This window comes from Neopsephotus bourkii, unplaced genomic scaffold (assembly GCF_033783945.1).
Source record: "Neopsephotus bourkii isolate Nb327-2 ecotype Australia unplaced genomic scaffold, CSIRO-AGI_Nbou_v1 NB_359, whole genome shotgun sequence".
Lineage (NCBI taxonomy): Eukaryota > Metazoa > Chordata > Aves > Psittaciformes > Psittacidae > Neopsephotus > Neopsephotus bourkii.
In genome coordinates, this window is record NW_026900865.1 from 1,937,532 (window position 1) to 1,950,115 (window position 12,584).

General features: G+C 36.5%; 1 protein-coding gene across 7 annotated transcripts in view; it reads left to right on the top strand.

Moving 5' to 3' along the window:
• The window catches only part of TAFA2 (TAFA chemokine like family member 2), a 203,070-nt gene that overhangs the window by 123,089 nt on the left and 67,397 nt on the right, over positions 1-12,584 (top strand). The gene's annotated exons all lie outside the window — the stretch shown is intronic.

The following is a 12,584-nucleotide window of genomic DNA, read 5'->3' on the forward strand; positions in this document are numbered from 1 at the left end:
GGAGAAAGAAGGAGCAAGGGAGATATGATGGCATTTGTATTCCCAAGTAACCATTAGACATAATGGAGACCTGCTGTCCTGGAGGTGGCTGAACACCTGCCTGCTGATGGGAAGCGGTGAAGGAATTCCTCGTTTTGCTTTGCTTGTGCATGCAGCTTTTGCTTTACCTGTTAAACTGTCTTTATCTCAACCCACGAGTTTTCCCTTTACCCTTCTGATTCTCTCCCCCATTCCACCAGGGGGAGTGAGTGAGGGGATGGGTGGGGTTAAACCACAGCAGGCAGTTTTACAGCACCCATCTAATGATATTTCCAAACGGCAGTCTTAAGTCCAGTATCTTGTTTCCTTTGATGATTCATGCATTTAGACACTTTGTTCATTGCTTTGGAATCGCTTCAATAATGATTTCTTTTGTGCAAATTATTTTTCAATGGTTCATTTTGCTGGAGAGCGGACAAATTCATTTTAACCAAAAATATCGGACAGCATAGTATAGATTCAGATTCAGGGCATTTTACAATTTTACTCCAGCTAACAGATTTTGCATAAGGCAATGCTTTCTCAAACACTGCAGAGATATCATGTATGTATTGTTTACTTATAGGGTAATATTAATACTTAATTATGTGTGAAGCAGTGACAAAGCTGGGTAATTATGCTGAAAGGACAGTATAATAATCCAGGCTCAGCCCTTTTGAAGAAAGGGCTTTTCCTCCCTTTGAGGAAAGAAAAGGAATAGAAACTGGAAGTTTATCGTTTGACAGCTGTATTTTATCTGCAAGGAATTTCCCTTGTGCTTGGACTCTCTTTAAAGTTACCAAGGGACTTGGTCTTCAGTCTCCTTTGTGCAATGTAGAGATACTTAATCTCCCGCTAAATGAACTAGCTGGAGTAAGAGAAGCAATCTGGCTGCAGAGGCACAAAGCTATTTAGGCTGGCTGCTTCATTGCACACCACGTACAGGTCTATCCCAAGCACTGGGATTGCTAGTTCCAGAGGGACAAGTGAGACTATAGGCAAGGTAATTATCTTTTTTTTTTTTTCTTTTTTGAGTGCTGCTTCAGCAAAGCAAGGCTTTCAGGAGGTTGCTTTTAAATTACAGGAATCATCACCAAAGTCTGTACTTGGAAATACATGACATTTTAAATGGAAAGATTGTGGTTAGAACCAATTGCATTTTGGAGCTCTTTGAGAAGGATGTATAAATTACACATTCTAAGCAAAGAAAGGATAAGAGGCTGGAAGGAGGGGAAGTTGCAGGAGGAGGAAAGCTTCAGGTCACCACCCCTATGTGCGTTAGGAGTCAAATGCACCTGCTGTATTTGTATACAGGTAGTTAGATGAATTTCAATAGGAGTTTTATAAGGTAGGTTATGTGAAAGACATTTCCATGAATTTTATTTAGAATTGATTTTTCCTAATAATAACTTCAGATTAAAAATTTCCAATTCATATACACTGGTGACAGAAGATGCTTAACTTCACACCTGAAACCTAAGTGAAATAAAAACTGCAGCTGCATTTGTCACTGTTACAAATTGTGATAAAATATCTAGGAACTAGGACTGATTTCTATGTGGGTACTATTTTGCACTGCTTCTGTCTCTGAGTAAGAAGGAAGGTGAATTAATTGAATACTCTTCCTGAAAAAACCCAGAATTATTTATAGTAGCAAATGAAGCCCTTCTACATAATGAAACCCACTGTATTTTTAAATCACAGTGTTATCAGGCTAAAAAAATGGGAAGAATCTTGCAGTGCATTTTTCTTCTTGGATTAGGGTCAGGCCTACACTCCTGGAAGGAGTGTCTCAGTCTTAAGAACTTGCCAACGGTGGCGACTCACTTCTCACGGATATTGTCAAGGTAGAATCAGTGACTTTTACTAGTTTAGTGAATAATGTTAACCTTATTTTTACAGAATAGATTACATCTTTCTTTAGCATGCTGAGTATCTTTGCAAAATAATAAAAGGTCAACATTTACGCAGTATGTACGTGACTGAGTCCTCTCTCTAAAAACATCTCGTTTGTGTCCCAGATGATGTTTTCAGCTCCTGTTGACAGATCTCCTTGAGATGTTAGCATTTGTATTGTGATCATTATTGTTGGAAATAAAAAGGAAATATTACCTGCCAGACTGCCTCCATTGATAGCCATGTGAATTGGAGAAGAGCTCTCACTGGTCTGTGTATTCTCTGTGTGTCCTTCAGATGGCAGGAGAGGAGGCTGACTGTATCTAACTGCATTCGTCGACATAGTGGATTGTGTTCCTTAGGCTTTCTGTGTGTAATGTTTTTGGCCTTCCAGGACAGAATGATCAAGACTGAAATGTTCAGATCTGTTGGTCAGACATAGGACTGGCCCACACAAATTATAGCTCCATCACAGTGATATGTTGGTACCAAAAGAACACTACTGAAATGAGAACAATTGGCCCTGAAAACCTTGAAGTGAAATCTGACATAACACGCTTAATTCTATGTTGTGTCACATCACACACAGCTTTGATATCCATGTAACTAGAGGAGACCTGACTTGAGGCGGAAGATATGTTTTTGTTTCCCATTCGGGCTGCGGAGGTAAAGATACCACATTTTGAACTGGAGATGGTATATTTTGACCTAGTATCAGCCTGCATACATTTCTTTGCACTTAATTATTTAGGTAGTGTCTTTGATTCTTTCCCCCTCTAATTTTAATGTTGGCATTTCACCTAGATTTTGCTGACATTGACATTTTCCTCTTTGATGCTAGTTACTTACTTTTGTATGCTTCTTTCTTAAAGCAGCAGCAGTGAATTCAATTAGGTATTAAAATCAAGCATTTTTCTTTCTTTAACTGTCAAAATTATTTTTCTATCAAGCCTTTCATTTTTTATATTTTTTGTAGGTTGCAATTTTTTGACCCAGAAACCCGAAGAACCACTCTAAGCACTGAGAAAGGAACCAGTACAGTTCTTTCAGTGATTTGCTCTGCCTATTTTGTAGTAATAGCCAAATTTTAGGCATCTGCCTAGGTTTGTGCCCAGGGAATACCTTCAGTAAAGCCACTAGAAAATGGTTATTGAAATTCATCCTATAGGCTGGAAATTCTGTGGCAATTGCCCCAGATGTAGAAGAATCCACCCTCTGGTATTTCTGAGCTGAAAGTTGGACAGAGCCAGCAATCCACAAACACTGCCATTGTCTGCTGTCCAAATGGGGCAGGTACCACTTGTACGGAAGTTTAATAATACCATTTAGATGACAATGGAGTTTGACTTTGTAAATAATGGGCTTGTAGTGTTCTGTGGTTAACAGGCAGATCAAAGCATATATCACTTCTCTTGAAATCCATACCTGACAGTTTTGAAGATTACAAGCCTTTTTCAGGCAAATTATTTTGATATTGTATTCCCTCTCGATGCTTGTAAGTAAAGACGTGCTGTAGCTAAAATGGCATTGTATTGCTCTCTGGCCAGATAGGCTGTGGCCGTAACCTGGCATTTGTCAGATTTCCTGACAGGTTTATGCACGGCTGTTTACCTTTACAGGATCTAATGCATTCTGAACATTTAATTGGCTGTGTGGATGTTCTGTCTTTAGCATTATTTTTGTATACTGCTTTCCGTTTGACATAATATTGCTATTGTAACTGCTAGGGAAACTAAGTGGTAATAACCAATGCTATTACCAGGCAGTTAATTTGCAAAAGGCCAAGAATTAACAGTTTTGCTATTTATGTGCCACACTAATTTTTCTGCAAAAGGAAATCCACATTGATGAATAATTTAAATCTCAGCCTCCCTGCAAGTCTCTAATCACGTGCCCTACAGAGACTGGAGTACATTCTACTGTGAGCATTGTGCAAAAGATTAGTAGCTCCGTGGTGGCAATGCTGCTATAACAGTGTGAATTGCACTTTTAATTTGTCTTCCCATCTGACAGAGCATCTCATTATACTTTACAAAATCTCTTTTAAATTATACTTTTTAAATTCTCCATTGAAGGATACTTACATAAAAAAGGTGAAGATTAAATAAATTGTTTTAAGTCATATCAGCAAATCATTTTAATGAGAGCATCCTTTCTTCTTGCATTTGGAAAAGAATGTGCATTTTATTCCCACCATGTTTAGTTCCAGTCAGTCAAAACCAGAAATGCCTGGATGCAATTTCTTTACAATACAGTACAGATGTGAAATATGTGATAAACTCAACTTTGTGTGTCATAAAATTATGCAGGCTCTCTAATAACTATCTTGTTAGCTATCTTGAGGCTGAAATGCATTTTATATAAAACCTTATATAAGATGGAAACTTTTTTTTCTTTTTTCCCACAAGTAGCACTAAACAGAAAATTACTACTTTTTTGTTAACCAGATTAAATTGTGAAGGAGTATACACACAAGGTCCTTAGGCGCACATTTTATATAACAACATCACATTTCTTTCACTACTTCTTTTTGCCCTATTTGCTCTTTCTTAACTACATTATTGAAATTTAGGAAGCATAATAGCCTACTATTTAATAGCACATCATTATCGTCCCATAGCATAACGCATACTATTCATTCTCTCATTAATCCATTGTATTTATTCTCTCCTTGTCTTTATGTAACGATTTAAAGAGTCAGACTTTCACTGTACAAATGAATAGCATTTTGCCATATTCAGAAATCCCAATTATTATCAGTGACCTGTTAATTTGATGGTTCAGTTGTTAGGATTTCATGTTACTTGGACACTATTTATTATAGCTCTTCATTATTTCTCTAGGCATCAGCTGTTCGAGTTAATACTGTGCTAAGCACAGTACAAAAGCCGTCAACCGACAGTCTCAAAAATATTCCAAATTCATTGGAAGTAAGAGTGATTTGTTACAACCAGTAGACATTTATAGAAGGCTTCTGTGTGAGTAGAGTTATGTTTATGTGAAACAATTGTATTTAATACTTTCTCTTGCAAAATATATGGGCCAGGTCCTTCGAGGTAAGGGGAAGTTTAGGAGGCCATTGCCAGGGCACTTTGCTTCTAGCAATTCTTTCCCAGTGGAGCTCACCTTGTGGGGTATAGCTGCTGATGTAGCCTTGGCTGAGAGCTGCCCATACCTTGGTAGGGTGGCAGGGGCTTGCTTTTCTGGGGGACAGAGCTCTGAGATCAAGTCAGGGCAAAAAGGCTGCTCCAAGTCACATCCCTAGCTGTATTACCGTGCTGTATATGGGTTGGCAAGTGGTGATTCTACTGTTGGTTTGGTTTGGTTTTTTTGGTTTTGTTTTGTTTTGTTTATTTGCACATGTGAGCCTAAAATATTACTTTATAATTATTAATGATTGGCAAGCCACAGTTTTTGGGTTCAAACGCAGATTCAAACTTCACAGGGTGCTGGGAGATGTTTGGACTTGCAGTTCTGATTTGTGTCACCTACTGTTTTTTGCATCTTTCGCATCTTTCTCATCTTTCTCATCTCGTCTTTATTTGCCAAGCTACAAAAAAAGTAAATTCTTTATTTTTTCACACTGTTGTTTTAGGTCACTTTTCATTTTGCAGCACTCATATATTTAGCTTGGCAGTTAGAATAAATTTAAAAATTAATTTTTATTGTTTCAGACTTGTATTGCTGTAAATTATCCATATTTAAAACTAATAAGAGAAGATATAGATAATGAAAGGGTAAATAATAAAGTCCAAAATGGATATCTGTTTTTATTAAGACCTCGTTTCCTAGGAACGGTTCCACAGATACTGGAATACATGCTAGGTTTTAGATGCAAAAAAGTTGTCTCAGTGCAGAGTTCTATGCTAGAGTGCTCTTAATACTTTGCATATTTGGCTGCTGACTGCATGCTTGCTTATGAGCTGATCCTCTGTGTGTATGGTGAACAGTGATTAGACTTCATAAAGCAAGCATTTTGGAAAATCAACCTCACTACAGTTTTAAAAACAACTTTCACCATCTGCCTGGGACAAGCCGTGGGTCGGTTTCTTGTGAACTTGGCAATTAGATATGCTAAAATATAGCAGCAGCAGGATAAAAATGTTTGCCATACCTGTTAAGAACAAAAACTAAAATCCAGCTAAATAACACCAAAACCTCAGACAAACAGCTGCCATCTGGTTTGTAGTCACTGGGCATATTTGCAATTTATGTTAATACTACTCTGACGCTCAGTGGCATAATCAAGAGCAGTGGTTCCATTTCCAAAACCCAAACTACTTTCCTCCAAACTACTATTTACAAAATATCTAGATTGACTTTCAGAGAAATAATAAACATACACATTAACCATTATGGCACATTCAAAGCTTTATCATAAATACCCTCTCCTTGCTCAATGGATGTACAGAACAAAATCTAAGAGCAAAATCGAGACGAGGTATTTGCAGAAAAGTTGAAAAGTTCAGGTTTATTCAAAGCTTATTGTCAGCATGTTTGTATTGATCTGAAAAAATAAAGGATCCTCGTATTGACTGTTCTTTTCTTTAAATTGTGAAAATCCAGTATTTTGTCTCAAGATTAAATTTTGCCTGCCAGGCAAAAGCTATACATGCAGTTAAAAATTTAACATGAGAGATACCAGAATTTTTCATGGCACAATCATCAGAGGTTTGTATTACGAGATGTCAACTGATATAAACAGAATATCTGGTTAATGTCTTTTTAGTGCGATGGCTGACTCAGTCAGATCATTTAGCTTTCAATGGAATGCAGGTCTTTTTTGTCTGGAACAACTTCAACCAGAGAATATGCAAAACTGCTATAATTCAAGAACAGATTGTGACCAAAAGTTGAACATGAAGTAAACCCATGTTTCATTCCTAAAACTCACTTCTTCCAATATGTGGAAACCATATTCTGCAGGACGTTCACATAAGACTCCAAGCTACCTGAAATTAAGGCAGAGCTTCTATGACAATATTTTTTTTAAAACTTAGCCTTCACAGATTTCAAATAAAGGGGTTTTCATTTCATCTGCATTGAAAAATACTATTTTGGGCGTTATAAGAGATTAACGTTCTGTATTTAGGTAATTCTTGGAATAAAGGATTTAGATGCAATAGGATTAAAATAAAACTTGAAAATTCTGAAACAGTTTATTGAGACTGCTCCCTATGCTTCCATTCAATCTTCTGATTTGCACTTTTTCTCCCTGTCTGCATTGCACTGTTTCTGTGGGACTGAACAGTCATTATGCCTTGTAGCCATATTCTATCTCCAGTTTCCAGAGTAGAAAGGATAATATAGTGGTGGAGGCAGTGACCACTCCACACCTACGGAGGTGTAGAGGTAGTTATGTATAGGGGAAGGGCAGAAAAGGTGAGGTTCTGTGAAAGTTCAAGATCTCAAGATACCATTTGATTTTCATCAAAGTTTCATTTCATAAAACCTAAATGAAAGAGGTTTTCTGTTTTGCTATTGGTAGAATACTTTATTTTGGGGGGGTTGATGTATTTTGTATTTACATTGAATAAAATATTTGACCAAAAGAAAACACCATATTTCTTTTACAGACAGTATAAAATAGCAAAGCAAAGGCCTAGTATTAGCCCTCAAAAATGAGAAGAAACAGCTGCTTCTGCACAAAATTCCTGTAAGACATGGGTCATCTGTGTTTAGGTTTCTCTTTTTTACCTTGAGGAAATTGATCATGCAGTGAAGGTGTGAATGGCTTGCTCCAAAGAGTTTTTATGTTTTGTATCAAATATAACTCAGAGAGTCACTTCAGTCTGGTGGGTGAAATGTTCACCTGGGAGGTGAAATATGTGTTTTTGATCTTGAAACGAATAATAAAGTTTCTAGGGGCAGCATTAGCTAAAGAGTCTTAGGAATACCATATACTACTCATTGAGATAAATTTCTGGAAGATGAAGGTTCATATTTCTTGAAGGGGTTGAATGTGGTTTTACTACAGTCTGGATTAATGACTTAGGCAGTATTATTAAATTAAAAGTTCTGTTGCCTTGTCCTTCATTTTGTGCATTGTTTTCTTCTAACAGCTGTCTATGTGACCTCAGTGTAATTTCTGCATAGCTTTTAATCAGTGAAACTCTTTTTTTCTCAGTTAGTTACAGAACTGTCCTCCTGCTATAAAGAAATAAATTCTGTCCCTCTTCAGATGCATTTCACAAGGTGAACAGAAGTGTTGGGTTGTTTCTTAAGTTAGCTTGAACTAAAATTCTCTTCTGGATCTGAACTTTGCTGAGGCAGTGTGATTCTCTGATCTCAGTTTTTAATGTGAGCTCATCTTAATTTTTATCTCCTACTTTTCAAATCATTAATGCACATATATCTGATGGCATCACTCAAACTAGAAGTCAAAAATAATAAACCATAGCATTTTCATTTTTAAATAGTACTTGGCAACAATCATATTTAGGAGAACAAATGAAAATAAAATGAAAAAACAGCAAAAAAATGAGGTGCAGAGAAGTTTTTTTGGTGTGGAACCTCGTTCTCGTATTAGCTGTAGATGAGTATTTCTGAATTACAGCAATCATGAGAAATGTCCTATTCATCTTCTGCCTCACGTAAAAGATTTTCATTATAGCTGAACAAAGAATTGGTATTTGATGAGCTTAATCTGGCTGTCAGTGCACTGCAAATATGTAGTGGTTTATATTTATTGGAGCAATACTTTTTGGCTGACTTGCTTTCCCTCTGCATTCCACTGTTTGTTCATGTAAATGCTTTGCACATCTTGCAGTTAATGAGATGATGAATAGTTCAAAATGACTGCTAAACTTTCAGCTCATGGCATACAACTTAAGTTCATCAGCTCTATTTTATCTTAGGTGAAGTACAGTGAAAACACAAGGTTGGAAAATGACACTGGTCTCATTTAGTGTTCAGAGAAGTGTCTTTTAGCCACTTTCTTTCAAGTAGATTTTGGTCCTTCTTTTTCTACTGAAGAAGCTTGAATTGCCACCATCAAATACTATATATTAGACTGGATATACAAGATCAACACAGGTACCACTGAAAATACATAAAGATAACAACTTTAAAAAATTATGGCTCTTTTTTTTTTTTTTCAGAAATATGTCATGAGAATTTGTCCTTATTCCTGCCATTTACAGGAGACTGAGTCCTAGCAGCATTTGGGTTTGAAAGTGAAAAGAAAATATTGATATCAGCAAAGTGGGAGGGTTACCTCCTATTACCTATTAAAAGCCAGAAGGAAACAAAAGAAGTAGACTTAATTTCATACATTTCCATTTCCATTTGTCTTAATGGGTTTTTCATAAATATATGTATTTCTGTGGTAAGTAATTTTCATCATTTAGGCAGCATTTTTTAATTCACTTGTGAGCTAACCCATCTTGACCTTGCAATTAAATTTTTCTCTGTGAAATTTCATAACTTACATAGAGAAATTAGGGGAAAATTCTCCTTTCTAGAATTTGTGACTTGTATTATGCAAAATCTTTATATTCCCAGCTGGGCATTTATATTAATTAGACATGAATACCAATGATGTAAGTGAATTATAATAGTTAATGTAGTATTCAGAATAAATTTCCATACAGCCTCTGTAGATAATTTGAAAAAAAGAGGATGAATTAAATAATGTTTCACTGACTGTTTCCAACCCAAAAATTTTGCAATACTTGCCAAATCTGATTATCCAGAAATTTAGGTTCATCTTTCTCAAGTTCTCAGGGTTTTAATACATGAAAATGGATCCTTTTGTTTTGTTGCCTTTAGAAATCATATTTTCTCTGCAACTATAAAGGATAATTAAAATTGCAGTACTTACCTAATTATTGGACTCTGGGAGCTTTCAGAGAAACACCAAAAGGACTCAAGAAAACACCGGGGGACCCAGGCTTGCTTCACTATGCAGCAGGGTGCTGAGATGGAGGCCCATTGCTATCAGTTGCAACTGCAAATTATGCAAGGAAGAATATAAACCCAGCAAACATCCTTTCTTGTATCAATGCCATAAAAAGGGTTTTCACCTTTTATTGGAAAGGATTATGGAAAACGCAAGGCAGATAGCTGTTAAAATGAAATAAAATTGTTGCAGAAGGAAATACACTTTGGCTTAGACTGAACTTTGTTTCTGTTAAAGCTACGAAGGCTGCAGTGATCTTACAAAATTGAAACAACTCATAAAGAACTGTTGATCTCAGTGTAATATATTTAGTTTCCTGCAAATCTACCAAACACATAATCATTTCCTTTGATGGTGATGCCAGCGCAATATCCATAATTGTGACTGAAATGGTACAGAAATATTACTATATTAGTTTTTTTCTCAGTAAGTATTGTACGTACAATATCATACCTGTGCTTTAGGAAATTATAATGCTCCTTCATTTAAAATTACATAATGATTTAACAGAAAAAATATTCTAAACCTTTCTATCTCACCATTTATCCTAAGAGGTTTTCTGCTCTCTTTCATTTATGGCTCTTCCTATGTTGTACTGCCTAATTCTCATTCTCATCTAACGACCCTTTTCAGGTCTTGTCCATATAGAAACTAATGCTGTCTTAGAATAGGAGACACATGGAAAGCCTTTCTAAGACTGCACTAAAAGAATGTACTGCTCTTGTATGTTACTGAATCTGGACTGTTACTAACAGCAGAACAGGCATTACTTGTCTTAGTTCCTAGACAGCTCCAATTAATTATTATAAAATGAAGAAGAAAAAGAAAAAAGCTCTCTTTAATCATAAATACTGCAAACACTGACTGTAACCCTTTCTTTTGAAACAAGAGTCGTGGAATCCTGAACATCTTCGTGCCTAATACTGATGCTGTTAATGCAACTGTCATAGAAAGTGTAATGACATAACCCTCCTTAATAATGAAATACAAATTAAATAATTTTTGTTTGTTTCACCAAGCATACATAAGAATGAAAATGCAGAGTTTCTTAGAAACACTTAATCCTGTTGTAAATATGGTAACATCTGAAGATTTTCTTTGCCAAATCTGTATTAAGGAACAAAAAAGCCCTCTTCAGTCAGATTTAGTTTAATAAACTTCAAATTTGAGGACACTTTACATTGCTATGCTGGAATAAAAGAAATTTAATCTAGTTATGAATATGACCTTTATTTATTTTTTTTATAAAGTCAACTGAAATGTACTTGGGTTGAGTCCTTAACTCCAGTCCTGTATGCTAGAGCAACATGAAGCCAGTGCCTTCCCTCTGGACCAGGAGATGTAGGCAGGTGTGCATTGCAGGTCCTTGCTGGATAGGGTCCGTCCCATCTCAGTAGGCAATTTCTTAGGCTTTCCCTTTCGGGCCATCGTTTTCTGTTGTTCATCTAAGAGTGTCAACCTATGCACCTTAAAAGTGTGGTTATTGATTGTGTGGCTGCCAGACCCAGGGAAAAATTGTCAATAATCCAGTGACTGAGAATATTAGTGATAGAGCCAGTAAAATATTTGACAGTTTTACAGTGAGTTGTACTTTCCTTCTACAGTAGAGTGGCTCCTAGGTTAGTTAGTACCCAGTGTGAAACAAGACAGAAAATCTCGTCTTTAATTTTCTGCATTGAAAGACAAGGATTTTGCTGTTTCACAAAAATGAACTGAGTAATTGGAAATAATTTATTCTGTACTCCCTGCCTTTAAATTAGGGGGATGTACTTCAGGTAGCTGTTCCCTGATTTTGGCAAAAAAAGCTATCCTTCTCTTTACTGTGGTGTCACAGTAGGAATAATGGCCCTAAAACGCAGATCAGAACTTGTTTGAGAGCCTTCTGAGTGACAGGTTCCTTTCAACATGCCGTTGAGGTTTGCTGAGACACTGAAAATGCTTTTCAGAATAATCATAATTGCAAGGGCATCTTATCCAAGTATAAAATAGCGATGATAATTATCTCCTTCCGTGTGAGATTATAGGGCTGTGTCTACACTAGCAAACAGTTTGTCTTTACAGAATTGATTCTGTAGACCCGACTTGCTGCTGAGGGTGTGATATTCACATTATATTCGTTTAGTTGAGTAGGAGGTTGGTTTCTTTTAATTGGCTTTTGTTCCCTGAACTGAACACCCTTAAATTGTTGGAGTGCATTGGATGCACTCTTGGGCTCATCTTCTGCTTTATTTTAATCTAAAAGGTATTAATTTCCTGTCCTCCAGAGTCATTCCATGATCTGATCCAGATCATTGTAAATGGAGACACTTCAAAATTTGTTTGAAAAGTGTTGTCCAGCTCCAAACTGAAATGCAGTATAAATGCAAATGAACCTCATAAGAGTCTGTTCCAGGGCACGAGAGGAGCAGGACACTATTTACAGATTTGCTTTGTCATTCATCCTCTTGTTGTGCTCTACCTAAGCTACATATCATGCAGCATGAGGCTGGGTACAGACTTTTAGGAAGTGCAGGTTATGACCGGCTATTTAATGAGCTCCTCGCCATATTAAAATGCTATTTCAAGGCTGGCATAGTACATGACAAAGTGAGTGCATTGTTTATCAAGGTACACTGGGATGAAACTCAGGTTTGTGTGGTCAATATAGATTTAATATAACTGATTGTACCCTTCAAAAAAGGGTGTTCGAATAGGGGCTGGGAAATTTATCTGATTTTTCAAGGAAGACTGGGTGTCATTTAGATACTTCAGCCATCATTAAGCAAATCTT